Below are 15,983 nucleotides of genomic sequence, written 5' to 3'. Positions count from 1 at the left end.
AAAAAAACAGTTTTGGGTTTAGGTAAGAAAAGAAGCAATTTTTTTTTTTTTTTTTTTCCCCCAAGTACAGCTAATTCATTTCCAAACTGCAAAAACTGAAGGGGCTGACAGATCTGAAACATATCTTCATCCCTCATGGTCTGTAACCGCTTCTCTGTCCACTGGTTGTAATTCCCAGAAGTGTCAAAAATTCTTTCAAAGGGTAGCAAAATGTCAGAAAAAGTGTTATTAGGCAAATGCATCTCAGTTATTTCAGAGTGGGACACTGCAAAGTGGCTGTAATCAGTGACAGCAGGAGAAAACAGCTATTGAAGCAAGTAATTATGGTCAGTTCTTATGCTCCTGCCCAGATGAAAACCTGCAGATGCCAGTCCAGTGGGTACCATGGAGGAATATGTATCAAAAGAAAATGCATTCTCAAAAAGTTGGAAAACTCCAGATCTACATATCATTGTATAACAGAATTGTCAGTATGCTATTCAATATTCAGTATCATACATCTGATTATCTGTGGTCTATTCTCAACTGTATGCAATTACAAGGTATGTCACTCATCCCATACGAGTCTGATGCTCTCACTATTTATTACTGTAAAGTACTGACACCAAAAATACAGTATCAAAAAAACTAAAGCTGTGGGAAAATCAATGGTAAAGAACTGAATCATGTTTTGAGCCTTCAGTTGTGAAATGCTATGTATTTTATTTTAGAAAGGATCTTTCTATCATCTTTGTACCATCCCAGAGATATGTGAACAGAAGCAATTCTGTACATAATATTAAGCTTCAAACCTACATTTACTGTTATTTAGAAAGATTACCCAACATTGCTTCTTTCAAAGTGTAACTTTTGAAAGAAATGGTCCTAGAGCAGGCACTCCTGTGAACAAACAACTTGTGTCCTGAAGGAAAGAGGGATCTGGTGGTTTCATCGGGGAAACCCCTGTGGTAACTTTAGACTTGTCAGCTTTCTGAGAAAGAGATGACAAGGTAGACACAGTGGCTTATTGGCAAACTAGACCTTACTGTTAGAGAGTGCTTATGTGACCCCTGTCCTCTCCTGTGGAGAGATCTCAGGACTTTGATTGTCCTTTTCTCCAAGACTACTGTTTGTGCAAGGGGTCGCAAACCTGTCTGTTCATCTCGAGATGTGACTGCTGCAGGTAGGGTTAGACGGAGGTAAGAAGCGTGGTTGAGCCTGCACTATGTTGAGATTGCAGCGCTGCTGCCACTGGAACTGCTGCTTCGTCACTCGGTCTCAGAAAAGGGCGATGTCAGAGGGGAGCTGGGAACTTTCACTGGAATCAGAGCAACATTGCACAGAGAAATCTGCAAGATAAAATAGCAGGTTCCCTGTCTGAAGGTTTGTGCTTATCTCTGGTTAACAAGGCTAACAAAACCGGACTTCTGTTTGCTGTTGGAAACATGAGTAGAAGCTACTGCCTCATTGAGCTTTCTCTGCCTGCAGAGAAATGAGAATTTATTACTTCTAAATTCAGATCTGGCTGCCACTCATGCAGTCATCATTCTGACACTGCCTTTCTACAGCGCATTTCATCTGGGGCAACATTGCTTTATTTAAACAGATTCAGTGAACTGCAGTAAAGGCACTTAACATCACTTAACATGCTGAATCTTTTCACCGTTAACTTTAAGCTTGCTTTCTTTATAATCCGTGTCCTAAAAATATTCAAGAGGTTTAAAAGCTCAGATATTAATACTAGGAGTTTGAAATATTAATTGCAGATAGTATTTTAACATCGGAAATACAGATATGCTTGCTTGAGTTTCAAAGACATTAAGTAAAAACTTCTTAGTCACAGGCTATATATGATTAAATATTGTCACTAAATAATTTTGAAGCAATAGTCAACACTTTACTATATATGTGTGAAATCTAACGTGCAGATTTACAATGCTTATTGTCCTTTATGCTTACGTGACACAGCCTTCTATCTTACTGATAGATGGATATAGAGTAAACAATGTCACCTTCATATTTCCTTGTGGATGTGCTGTATAAACAGCTTGGCTTTTCTAAAATATATGTGGCTTTATTCCTAAACAAAATTTCATCAACTGTTCGCTACTGAGCATTGTATTTTAAAAAACATATAATTCAGTGCACTGCTTATTTCATAAGATTTTGGGAATTTCTTTTTAAGTGTTAGCTTTCCTCACAGTATTTTAATATCTAAATTTAAGTTTAATAATTTCTAACAGTATTTTAATATCTAAATTTAAGTTTAGTAATTTCTACAGGGGAAAAAAAACCCACAACATTATTTTTTAGTAGCTGCTTAAATAGAAAATTTAACACATTAACCCCTGATAAAAGTCAATTTAAAGGAACAAAGCATACTTGATCATGAAGAATGCTTTCTGTTACAGTGGATTACTTTTTTTTTTTTTTGGAAGGTGCTGGATTAAAAGGAAAGTTTTGTTTATTCACAGAAAGTCTTTATTTATTCACAGAAAAATAGGAAAGGACAGCAGAGATTTCTCAGCATACAAGTGATGTTTTTTTCCTGCTGTAAGCACAGAATTTTTCAGCCACCTTTTAAAGCTCCCAACAATTCTGGTTAAGGGATGGTACTTTTAATACAATAGTACTCTGATATGGGTACTTTTTATTTATATACAGGAAAAGATGGGTACTTTATACAAATACTCCCTATTCGCCTCTTCTTCCAAGAATAAACTATACTAAGAAAAAACAAACACCTTTTATACTAACATAAACACACCTCCATTAAGATTTAGCTTTTGTTTGTAGAAGCCCTGCATCTTCAAGCTGTTTTCTTTTCTCATGCTGTTCTAAAATTATCATTGATACCACTGTTAGTATACTTATTTCTATAATGTAAAATGTTGATGGTTATATGTTACTTGAAATTCTATATATTTAGATATATTTTTTGATGCTTTGGACTTCAGTCACTGTAAATTAGGAGATCCCAAAATAGCAAAATTTTCATATTGTTCTTTATTTATAGGTCACCCATCTTTACTAATTATAGCATAAGTGGCTTATTTTCACTATGAAAAAACCTCATGTTTTTCAGAGGCCAACACCAATTTTAACAATGTTTAAATAAGCTGCATAAAATAACTATTTCTGAGTGAAAGTTAAAGACCAAGAGGTGACTCCATTGTCATTTCTAGAATTAAGACACTGTCCAAATATTTGAAACCCAGCAGAAAAGTGGAGCCCTCTGTGTGATCACTGCTTTCCCATGGCTTGTGGTTCAACAAGCCCAGCAGAGCCCAGCAAGCAATGCCTGGGGTTATGATCAGATTGTTAAAGATGACTTAAAAGGGTGTATATTCCTGCCATCATCACAGAATGGTCCATTGCTTCTGAAGTGACTAACCAGCCGAGGCAATTTCTTCAGCTTGGTCTTATCTCCATCTTTTTCTCCCCATTAAAAGAAACACTAAAAATGTAGAAATGCTAGTTTGAGCTCTATCCTGAATTTTTAGCAAGTAACATGGATATAAATGTTAATGTTGGCTGACAGTTCTGATACTGAATCATAGAATCATAGAATCATTAAGGTTGGAAAAGACCTCTAAGATCATCGAGTCCAACCGTCGACCCAACACCACCATGCCCACTAAACCATGTCCCTAAGCGCCTCATCTACACGTCTTTTAAATACCTCCAGGGATGGGGACTCAACCACTTCCCTGGGCAGCCCGTTCCAATGTTTCACCACTCTTTCAGTAAAGACATTTTTCCTCATGTCCAGTCTAAACCTCCCCTGGCGCAACTTGAGGCCATTTCCTCTCGTCCTATCACTTGTTACTTGGGAGAAGAGACCGACACCCACCTCGCTACAACCTCCTTTCAGGTAGTTGTAGAGAGCGATGAGGTCTCCCCTCAGCCTCCTTTTACTGAATAAGCATCTCGTTACAGTCAGTGGAACTAACTTTTCCTGTTCATTTTTCCGCTGGCTTTGAATGTGACTTGCCTTGTATGACTGGTAGAGAACAAAACTAATTCCAGAACTCCCTCTTTGGCAAATAGGAGGGCTCCACATTTGCTCTTTAATAGTCATCGTATGTAGTGTTTCACAAGGTATAACTAGTCTCCTTGGGTACAAAACAGATGGCTGAAACCTAATAAAAGTGATACTACTGGGAATACAAGAACGACTTCTACCAGAACTAACTTTACGCTCCATTATAGGCCCCAGCCGAGCAGTTACCAAAGTGATGTGAACTCCCAGACTGCAGCCAGATTGGCCTCTAATCCCTGTAAAGAGATAATGTTATTAAACTGGATTTTTTTTTTCCCACATCTGCCTACCTGAAAGTCTTCATTACTTCCTTTCACATATTTCCCAGATTAACATGATTTGTTGTGTCACTCAGTGCCGTTCACTTCTGTGTTGCAGGGCTCTTGGGCAACGCATGCTAGAATCTTTAGTTTTGCTAAGAGGCTCATCGCTTTTGAGGGAATTGTTACGGAAAATCCATCATGTCAGTCTTCTAGATTTGTCCAGGACAGTCATTAGTTTCTAGCTTTAGTTTAAGATTTTCACTGTACAATCATGTATCCCTAGTGTTTAGGGACCAGAGCACTTCATCACTTGCACCACCGTTTAAGAACATTACCGCTCCTAGAGGAATGGTTTTGGATATGAAAACTCAGCCTTTTAATGACCAATTTTGAATGTGGCCATGAATGATCTCTACCTTTTTGTCTCCGTACAGTTGCCTTGCTGACTCTCTGCAGAGCTTTGGGCTAGAACTGATGTTGTGCTAACGCAGACAAAGAGGCCAAAGAGGAGATTTGGCAGGCAGGATCCCATGCATTCTGGTAGTCAGACTCTGGCAGCACCTGAGAACACATTTCCAGATTCATTGTCTGCATGGACAGCGAACGGCTTTTGGATCAATAAAGATTACATCCCAGAATGCAGTGTAGGCATCAGCAAAGACCATGCTGACATGGCTAGGAGCAGGAAACAAAGCATTTTTCCATCATTATAAGTAATGGTCAGAATTGCATCACTGACTACCAGTGTGGTATGGTAAAGATTCTAGGTTGGAGCCTAATCAGAAACCAAAGACAGAACAGAAAATTAAAATTCAGGCTGTCAAACTAAAGGAAAATAAGAAGAGAGCTGACTTAGGTCTGAGACTTCTGGGTTTTTGCTATGTATCAGCATGTGGCTGCCACAGTTGCTAGCACTTTATAAAATGCATTATATTATATTCAGTTGTTTAACAAATTATGTCCAGTCACCTAAGCCATCTGTTCCTCTTGGATCTATCTTTCAGTTGATATTTATTAAATAAAAATGCACTTTCCTTTTTTTATATACTTTTTTTTTTGCTGCCACTTGGCAACTCATTGTTTTAAAATTGCTCCTTTGGCAGACTTTGCTGCCAAATGGATTTCAGCTGAACTGCTCATAGCTCTTAGCAGGAGGAACTCTACTGCACACAAACAAGCAAGGCATGTTTATTAAGTGTCTGTCACAATAGGAAACACTGCCCAAACTATACTTTTCTGTTCATAGGCAATTTTGTGTGGTAATATTTTTGATGAGCTGGTGTAATTGGAATGGGTGTATTTTGAATCCAGTCCTCCAAAGAATAGCGCAGAAGTTTCATGAGAGTAGAACCACAGAAAGGAAATGTGTAATAGTGCTATACCCTTAATACCGTGGAGACAAAAACCTCTGTCATGGATGGTATAATAAAGTCAGTCCTAAAGAGCTGTTATGAATACCATCTTTGGTGAATGCCATCTTTGGCAACGAGGCTGAGTGATGCTATTGTTGTTAAGACTGCATTAGTTTAGTTTATTTTCTCTAAGCTATAATATGAAAGATCATAGAATCATAGAATATCTTGAGTTGGAAGGGACCCATAAGGATCATCGAACTCAACTCCCTAAAGCAATAAAAAGTAACACACTTCTCTTCTGAATGATCATTTTTGTTCTCCCTATCTGAGTTGGGCGTGTAGCTTAAAAATAAGCAAGTTGTTGCTGAAATGCATGGAAATTATGATTTATAAAGTAAATAAGTAGCATTTTATATGAAAAAGAACCTTTTAAATTGTTAATGAAAACTCAGCAAAAAGTATTTCAAGCATTATATACTTGATAGTAACACAGAAAGATTCTGTGGTAAAAGCAAACTAGTTTTTTATTAAGTGGACTGTTGAAAAATATATTCAAACTCCACGTTATAAGCATCTGCTGCCACCTCCAAACTCTTCTCTCTGCACATGGGCATTTCCTCCAGATTCCATATCTCTGTATCTGTGCATAGCTTTTAGTGAGGTATTTCTTAGAAATTCTACATTAAAAACATCAATTTTTAAGATCATTCAAGCTTATCCACAGATAAGACTGATTGCAAAAGACATTTTGGAAGGCAAAATTTTGCTTTTAATGCTGATGATTTGTCATAAGATTTTTTCAGTCATGTAATCCCTGAATAAGTATTGATCGTAAACCTTTCCTAGACACAAATAAAGATTCTGGAATGGAAAAAGTAATTTTACTAGAAGTGATAAAGAAACCTGGTTCAAAGAACATACATAAATAGTAATGGGGGGCAGTTAATTTTTTGTGGTTAAGAGAACATATTTTAGCATATGACTGATCTGGAATCTCAATTATTATGGGTGTTCAACCATTTTTTTTATTTTATGTTATTAAGTTTACCTTTACTATACACCTGAAATTTTATTTCAACATTTAAATCACTGACCATTATAAATGAAGAGTAATACAATAAAATAAACTAAATAAAAAATTAAAATTTAGGCTAAACTGAAGCCCATTTGTTCTGTTCACAATTTTGTTTAGTTCACAGTAGCTTTATAGGTAACAAAAAAATTAACTCTACAAAGCAGTGCAAACATTTTAAACAGATGAGAATTAAAATAAAACATGACTCCCTATGTTTTTTTTCCCAGTATATAATGGATTATTTTCTGCTCTTACTTTTTTCACTAAAGAATAAGAACTAAATCCCTGTATCCAGGCAGCAACAAACTTTGGCAAATTTCTGACTTTAAACTTGTGACTCAGGTCTGCCTGTAGTGACTTTAAAGCTTAGTTCACTGTACACTATATGATAAGCATAATAAAAAAAGGTTGTCAGCCCTAAGAATATCCTGGAACAAGATTAATGTCACATTTAGAAATTATGAAAAGTGTTTATTTCACTGAAAAGTTATACTGCCAATCCCATACAAAAGCATTTTGGGTGCTGTTGCTTTATGATCTGAGATTAGAACAAAACAAACTGAAATTGTTTGAATCAATAACAGCTAAGAAGACATAGATCTGCAATGATGTTTCTAAGCAGTTACTTTAGTTCCTGGGGTCACAGTTCTGGGTTATCAAGAGATGGAAGGTGATAGATGGGTATAAATTATACACAGCTTCTAAGCTTTCTGCCTTCCTTTTAAAGATTTTAAAAATTTACTCAGCTCTGACTCCTGGCTGCCTACAGACTATTATTTCCTAATCCAAACCATGACTATGCAGCAGGAGAGTAGAACATGTTTAAAGCAGTTTCCTTTGATGCACGAACAGTTTCTTCTGCTCCTGTCCTTGTTGGCTGGGATTAAGGCTTCCGTAGGAACAAAAGCAGCAGCACGTGACTCCACTGCAGAGCAGGGTCCCCTCCAAAAGCAGGGAGAGCTGAACTTCTGTACGCCTTAGGTATCATTTGCCAAAAAAGAAAGTTGTCATACATAAAGCTGGAGTGGTGGTTATGTAATAGGTTTAAAGTTTCAAACTTCTGGATGCCTAGACCTGTGACTTCTGCTCAGCTCCATTATGTAAACTTGTGTGAGCTAGCTTGGTGCTATAGCCTATTTTCTGTCTACATATATATACACACACACAGAGGGACAATATACGTATGTGTATAATCCATATAGTGCATATGGATTATATCTATATTTATATGTATGATATCTATACATACCTATAAGTATTTATATATATGTATATTGATATAGATATATAGATATATAGATAAACATATAGATAATTTATTTTCAGTCGCGGAATCTGTTTTTCTACTTTTTTTTATTATTTGGGTACCTGAGTGTTTGCCTCCTTTGTTTCCTTTTCCCATGGCCGCCACATTTACATCTAGCTGCCACATAGCACATCTATTTTATCCCAACTGCTCTTCTCTTGGCTCGGCTGCTTAGTAGCTGGCACTTACATTGCTGGAACTCTTTTCAGCTTGGATTCAAATGGTACTGTAGGCCTCAGTGTAACAGAAACTGCAGCCAAGATAAAGTGAACAGATATGGTAAATGATGGTATCCAGAAAAACACTTAAATTATTATAGTTCTTTGCTACTGATGCAAGTTGCTCACTAAGCAATACCTTTCTTGGTCATAAACAGAACTTTTGCGGAATGGGCCAGGCAAATACAAATGCCCATCTGAGTGATTTAAGTAATTTTATAGTTCATATAAATGCGGAAAACATTTTGTAAAATGGACTAATAAAGTGTGAAGGGAAAGAAGAAGGGATTTTTCTATTTGGAACATTCTGGATACTATGACCCAAAGCTCCTTTTCTTCAAGTCTGCTATCCAGAGTCTGTTGTTGAGAAGAACTGCTCTGCGAGTTTTGCAGTCTGGTGTTCTTCTGGATGGTTTCTCTTTCATTTGACTAAATTGTCTCTCTTGAAATCCTGTGAAGAACTACTGAGATATCACAACATAGGCACAATGATTTTTACAGCCTCTACAATCTCCACTACCTATTCTTATCCAGGAAACCATTATTACTTCACTATTTCCCAGTCCTGCTTTCATTATACAGAGTGGAATCCACTTTCTAAAATGTTACTGGTTTTTTGTGAACTAGAGCCTTAATTAACCACACAAAAGCTATTAGTAAACCAGGATTTTTTTCTTATTAAAGAATTATTAATCACTTACACCTTGTTTTCCCCTCTGACTGTAAAAGTCCATTTTAATTATTTCACAGAATGAGCTATTATAAATTAAGCTGGTGCACTTATATGTCTGTGCCTCAGATGGCTTCTCTGATTTTTAGTAGTGATGGGAAAAAAAAGCCCAAAAAGTGATATTTTGCTCCTTTAAGTTTTCTCTGTAGGTAAGCAGTTAGCTTTAATTGGTTGGTGGAGCCTGCTAAGGGAAAATACTAAATCAGTAAAGCTTTCACTTGAGCCATGTCCCATTTTAGTCACTGTTACACACTCCATGGGTTACAGCTATAAACTAAATAATTTCATATCTGCCACTTATCCTTCATGGACTCCCTGTCTCAGAGTCTCTGTCTTTGGAGCGCAGCAAGGAAAAAAAAAAAAAAAAACAAAAAACAACTGAGCTCACAAAATCACAGAGAGAGATAGATCTAGCTGGAGTTGGGATGAAAAAAAATACTTTTCATCTTGCCTTTTTGGAACATAACCATTTAAGAAGTTAAATGAGTTCATAGACAGAGATCTTCCTTCACTGTAGTAACATGATGTAAGAGAGGATTAGCTGATCTAGAATCATAGAATCGTAGAATCATTGAGGTTGGAAAAGACCTCTAAGATCATCGAGTCCAACCGTCGACCCAACACCACCATGCCCACTAAACCATGTCCTTAAGCGCCTCATCTACACGTCTTTTAAATACTTCCAGGGATGGGGACTCAACCACTTCCCTGGGCAGCCTGTTCCAATGTTTAACCACTCTTTCAATAAAGAAAACTAGTAAGACAATAAACGAGTATTTTCTCACAAGTCCGTTATTTTCTTGAAAAGGCATACCAAGAAACATATAAATTCTTTGTAACATGGAACATTTTATGATCTGTCCATTGAGCAAAGTTTGCGGACAACATGATGTGTACTTTTCTTCCATGATATTTCAGGGTGCAAAGGGGATTTGGAGGCATGGTTCATGATTCATTTGGCCAACCGTAGATCTCCGCATATGACCTAACCAAATGTCATGAACTGTTACTAGTGGAGAGAGACATGTACTTTTAGGGATTGATTCATCCATACTAAATATGATCTAAGTAAATCAGAACTGCCCCAATGTAAATGTTATACTTTTCTCTTCTAACTATATGGGGAGTCCAGAGTGACTAGCTTGAACACAGATGTGTGCATTGTAGCTATCTAAAATGAAAAGATATCTAAAATTAGATTATATGAACCCCAGCTGTGATGCCCAAAGAAAGTGGAAGTGTGTTTTAGACACAACTTTACACATTGCATAAGTATTCTTCCAGTACATCTCTCATTTGATAGGTTTTGAGTTTACTGGTAGCTGTTTGTTTTTTTTTTCTTCTCTGGCTGTTTTCTCATGTATGTTAATGGAAGTTCAGTGACTTATTTGCTTATTGAAGCATTAGACCTGTAACCTCTTTCCTAACAGATAATAGGCACCTAGACAGTCCCCAAAACTGGACAACTACCTTCAAAATTCCAAACAGCTTCTCCAGAATAGACAGAAAATTTTCAGGAAATTAATCCCTCAGAAGCTGGGGAAAAGGTGGCAGCATAGATGACCATCACGTTTATCAGGTCTTCTGTCAGCTGATGCTGGCATGATTTCACTGAGGGGTTTGGGGAATTATTATATGGGTTTCTTTGCCTACACTAACAGAGCAGGATATTTTTTCCTGCCTTCATCTACAACTTCTGTCCTCCAGCCTAGTTTCTCTTTCCTGCTAGCAGAGGCATTGGTGGAACTGAACCACATCCTTTGCTCAGCTCCTGTCTTGCTGCCCTGTCTTTTTCTGGCTTGCTAGGTAGCTTCCCACCCATGTCTTAGCCATTTCCCTATCCGGTCTATCCTCACATTGTCATGAAATCACACGACCCTAATGAATGAAATCTTTCCTTTTCTTTGTTCATAGAGGGCACAAAATAGAAGACGACAAAAAGCGACAGGGAAAAAGGGCTGTGGTTTGATTCCAGTTTGGGAATGCCAATACAGGTCTGTGCAGGAGGCAATTTATAGTTCAAACTTAACCAGAGATAAAGGTGTTTTACAGAAAGTGCAAAAGTGAAAAAACTGTCCTGAAGAAAATTAATTGAAACATGATTTGGTGGAGGTTAGCAAGTTAATTGGTGAAGGAATAATTCTCTGTATGCATGGAAAAATTCTCCTTACCTAACTCTAATTGCCTAAAAACTAGGTATCTAGCGTGCCCTGTTTTTTCAGGCTCCTTTTAACACCAATGAAAAGAAACGGAGGTGTCCACAGATCAGTTCATTCTATTCCGAGGTACATCAGGAAAGTCATCAGGGTGTTGCAAGAAACAAAGTAATGCAGTAGCACGACCTAAAGTTCAAAAGCAAAATATCATCTGTGTGACATCATCCACAGACAACAAAGTGTCCATTTTCCTCTGGAATCAAAGTACACTCCCATGCCTGTCCAACAATCCCACAGTGTGGTTATATGAGGTACTAGCCTTAAAAATGCTGATTTGTAAACTATAACCCAGTCCTAAACTTCTAGTAACTTAAATGGAAACCAAATTGAAGTCCCTCTTTCAAAACCAGTCTCTCAAATAATTTTTAAGGACATCTGTCTCTATTAGCTTTTATTAAAGAACCCTCCACATCCGCTGTTGTTCTAGCTCACTGTTCAGTATCAAGTAAACTACAGTGGTTTCACACAGATGCAAAAAGTGTTGCAATTTTTCAGTATGTGCATGACCTGTAAGGTCATTGTTTAATCTCTGATGGTTTTGCTGTTGATCACAGTGTACAGCACTATCACCATACAGAGAAGAAGTTCTGCAAGCATGTAAATGAAGTCATTTCTCACTGCAGTGCTCTTCTTTCCTTCAAAGTGAGTGGTTCAGAGTAAGAACTTCAAAAATAATCACCTAGCACTATGAAAAGCAGACATGTGCTTAATTCTGTTATTTATTCCGCACTATCAATCACTGATTCCTCTCTAAAATTTAATTTTAATAATGTCCCTTATCTTTATATATTACCCATCTATCTTAAATATTAAATCATTATTCCACATGAATCCTCCTATACAGTCTACACATGCAAGTGTAGTGCTTGCAGGGTTGTGTTTGATTATCTCAGAGCAAAGATCTATTTTCAGTTCAGATCATTGAATGTTTGTGTTTTCTTGTCTCTTAGAGTCTCTCAATATTCCAGGGAGGTTACTGACAATTACCTGGGGGTTTAACTTTGTTACAGAAAAATCTCAATCAAATGGTTGGAAGTTGCATTTAAGACAGTGCAACAGTGTCAACAGGGACCAGTAATAATAATTTGGTGACAGAAAATCTATAAAACACATTAAGCCAGTTTCAGTTCCACTTTTTTTTTTTGCTTAAGTCTTGTTACATTCACAATTGGAGTCACAGAGACAAGATCAAAACTCTAGGAACAAAGCTTACTTTAAAGGCTTTACTGATAAAAACTTATAAACAAAAGGTTTAAGATTCAGCATCCAAACTAAGCTTTACTAGTTCTGTAAACACTATTGATTTCCTTCAGATTCCTGAGAAATATTTAATCCAAACCTTATTTGTCCTATGAAAATGAAGTGTCGGAGTTGATCCATATTTTCACTCTACAATATTGAGGTCCATAGGTTAATACACTAAGCAAACTGCAAACTCTGGGTTGTTTATTCACTTTGTAGGCTACAGGAAAGACAGCTATTTAATTTTTTTCCATCACATGGTCTTGCAGCAATAGTATTTTTCCTGTATAGAATCTAAATATGTGGTTCTGCATTGCAGCAATATTCAATATCCTGTTTAAGTTGCATTCTGTTTCTGAGATAAAAGCTTCGGTTGTGATACAAGCATTTTCATTTCACTGCATAACTTTAGGATTCTGCAGGGAAAAAAAGTCACCACCAGTTTCTTTAAGTTTTTTTCAGGTGTCATCATAGTAGGGTATAAAGAAATGCTCTTTTCCTAAAAGAAAGCCCAGAGAAAGATGAATATTTAAAAGTACATTTCCAAAATAAAAAAAATATTTGGGATTTTACATCAATGAATGTACCTTTGGACAATTCTTCTTTTATTTAGCTTAAAGCAGGATGTACATTAGCTCACTTCTAGCTAAGTCTCATTTATAAACTATTAATGGTTTCATTTGCATTTTCATCAGGAAGAAAAGAGAGAGTCATTGCATAGATCTTTCTCTAGACACTGAGATATTTAATTAAATGTAGTTTACGATTTTGTACAGGATATCTGCAGAGTTTTGATGGGAAACAAGAATAATTGCACAGTAATTGCGCAATGGTTATATTTATCTGAATCACATGTTATTGGCTATTTAAGTCTGCTGTATTAGCAGGTTAACCATGACACATGCATGTACACATCTTTGACCTTTTTATGGTCCACCAAGATATTGTCTAACAAGAAGTATTTATTGTTTTCTGCGATGATTTATGTAGCTGGTTTAATGTATATTTTTTGATTCATACTCCTGTTTATGGGACCTGATTATGGGGTCTCTAAGGATCATGCTCCAGTAAGGTGATTTGGTACCTATACATCCTTTCATACTTGACTGCAGGAGCCCATGACAGAAAGAGATTAAACTGAATTAAAAATATCTTCTTCAAAACCGGGCATTATTTATTCATCGAAAAGTAGATAGTGTGTAAAGTAATGGATAAAAACAACAAAAGCCCATATGTATCTTTCTCCCCACCAGCTCCATCATCTTTCCAGATGCCTTTTCAGAAGTAGCTGAGGGAAATTGGCTGTTCATTTCTAACCCAGCTGGCAGGTATTGTTGCCCTGTGTCAGTATTTCCTGATTCACCATTGCCAGGCAGTCATCAGTCAATAGCTTTCCTCAAAAAATGCTTCATTATCCTGTATGACAGCACTTTCACTTTGCTTCTATTTTATTTCCTGTGGAATTTCTTTCTTCATCCTTGTCCTTTGATTTACCACCATGCATTTAGGCAGGATAATACCTGATAGGTAAACTGAAGTTTAAAATTTATTTTTAAATTAATACACATACAAGTCTATTTTCTCCAAAGGAAGTTGACATTTAAGTTCACGTGATCATATAGGAAGTATGAAAGGATAGTGAAAAAGTTTATTCTAGAAGTACAATGAGTCAGTATTCCAATCATGGAAAATTTGTAATGAACTGCAGTTCAGCAAAAGTAGCTTATATTGTCTTTCAGACTCACAAAGGACTTTTCTAGTTCCCTCAAAATGTATCTGTTGCTTTCCAGGCCAATGCAAACTACCACAGATGAAGGTTCCTTCCTTACTCAAGGGAGGATGCAAATAGTCACGGCTCAAAATGGTGTGCTTGTAAAATACAAACATATAAAGGCAAAGGTAGGAAAGTATTCAGAAAGGAGGTAATGAATAAAAAGACTATCAACAGTCATTATGAAAACTTCTTTGTTCCTTGCAGGAGGGATATGGCTAGAAGGGGAGTATAAAATGCTTTTTTGGAAGTGAGACAGGACAGAATGTAGTGGATTTCAGGATCCACCCCTGTAGGAGTTCAGTTATTTGAGATGAGACACAACCATAAGATACGAAAAATGAATGTGGTGTGTGTCATTCAGCTTCAGACTCCAGGAGCAGATCTTAAATGTAAGCAGGGCAAACATTATTAAGTTAGGTGATCTGAAAAATTGGAAGAAAGAGTTGAAAATCAATCTTCCTTTTCATAGCCAGGGAAGGGAATGCGAAGAATGCATAAGAGGCACAATATGGGAGGCTGTTTATAGATTAAACCGGTGAGGAGTAGTAACACTGCCTTTTGAGCAAGATGCAAATGAGAAAGCAGACCTACCAAGTGTCCTGGGAGGAGAAAATTAAAATAAAATAATTCAGCTTTGTGGTCACAAGGAACATACCATTGCCAGAGTTTCCTCATGTAAAAGCACAACCTGAAAGTAATATTTTGTATTGTATCTAACATATGACTTCCCATGGAAAGGAAGCCTCGGAAATTAACATTCTTGACTTGACTTCTTCCAAAACAGATATGTTCTTTACCAAATGGAGTTGCAAAATAATGGCAGACTTTCCAATGTAGATGTCCTCTATCCAGAAGCAAGGCTTCTGTCCTTCTATGCATAATGATAAAAATATTGCCTGAATATGCCTATAATAAAAAAAAAGAGCAATGTGGTTCAAGTCTTCCTGTGCTTGCTGACTCAATTCCCTAAATTTATATCTGCCAATGTGTTGTGAAGCAACATTTCTTCCCAGTTCCAAATCTGATGATCAAGTTATTTGACATTTTTTTCAGGAATTATAAATGAGAATTTGTCTATTGGTAGAGATTGCAATCCATTAATGAAGAAGAGTCACATTCAGTGATAGTCTTCAGTTTTCATTCTTCTGTTACACACCAAATTCAACATCATCATTTCTGTCCTTCCTTTGTAACCTTGCTTACTATTAGATTCTTGAGCCTATCTGCATTTTTGATCTGTACTTTCAGCAACTACCTTCACAGACAATTGGTTTTAGATTAATTCAGATCTGAATTAATCGCCCCCCTTTCTGGGGCGACTGGTTCAAGGATCGGGAGCGCAGGTAGTGTTTTCCTCTATCCCTACAGTGACAGGGAAGGATACCGAAAGGTACAGGAAAACACACCTGATCAACGTGTGGCTCAGGGGCTGGTGCCATCGGAGGAATTTTGGCTTTTTTGATCATGGGGAGGTTTACATGGCACCGGGCCTGCTGGTGACAGACGGAGTCCAGCTGTCTCACAAGGGAAAAAGGATCATGGCTCATGAATTGGCAGGGCTCATTGAGAGGGCTTTAAACTAGGTTCGAAGGGGGAAGGGGATAAAACCAGGCTCGCTAGAGATGAGCCGAGGGGTGGCGTGCCGATGCCGGGGGCGAAATCGATAGCCCGGCTCAAGTGCATATACACCAATGCACGCAGCATGGGCGGCAAGCAGGAGGAGCTGGAAGCCATTGTGCAGCGGGAGAGATATGACTTAGTCGCCATCACAGAAACATGGTGG

This window comes from Aptenodytes forsteri, unplaced genomic scaffold (genome assembly GCF_000699145.1).
Source record: "Aptenodytes forsteri isolate BGI_AS27 unplaced genomic scaffold, ASM69914v1 Scaffold23, whole genome shotgun sequence".
Taxonomy (NCBI): Eukaryota; Metazoa; Chordata; class Aves; order Sphenisciformes; family Spheniscidae; genus Aptenodytes; species Aptenodytes forsteri.
The sequence above is the reverse complement of the archived record's forward strand: the minus strand, read 5'-3'. Positions refer to the sequence as shown.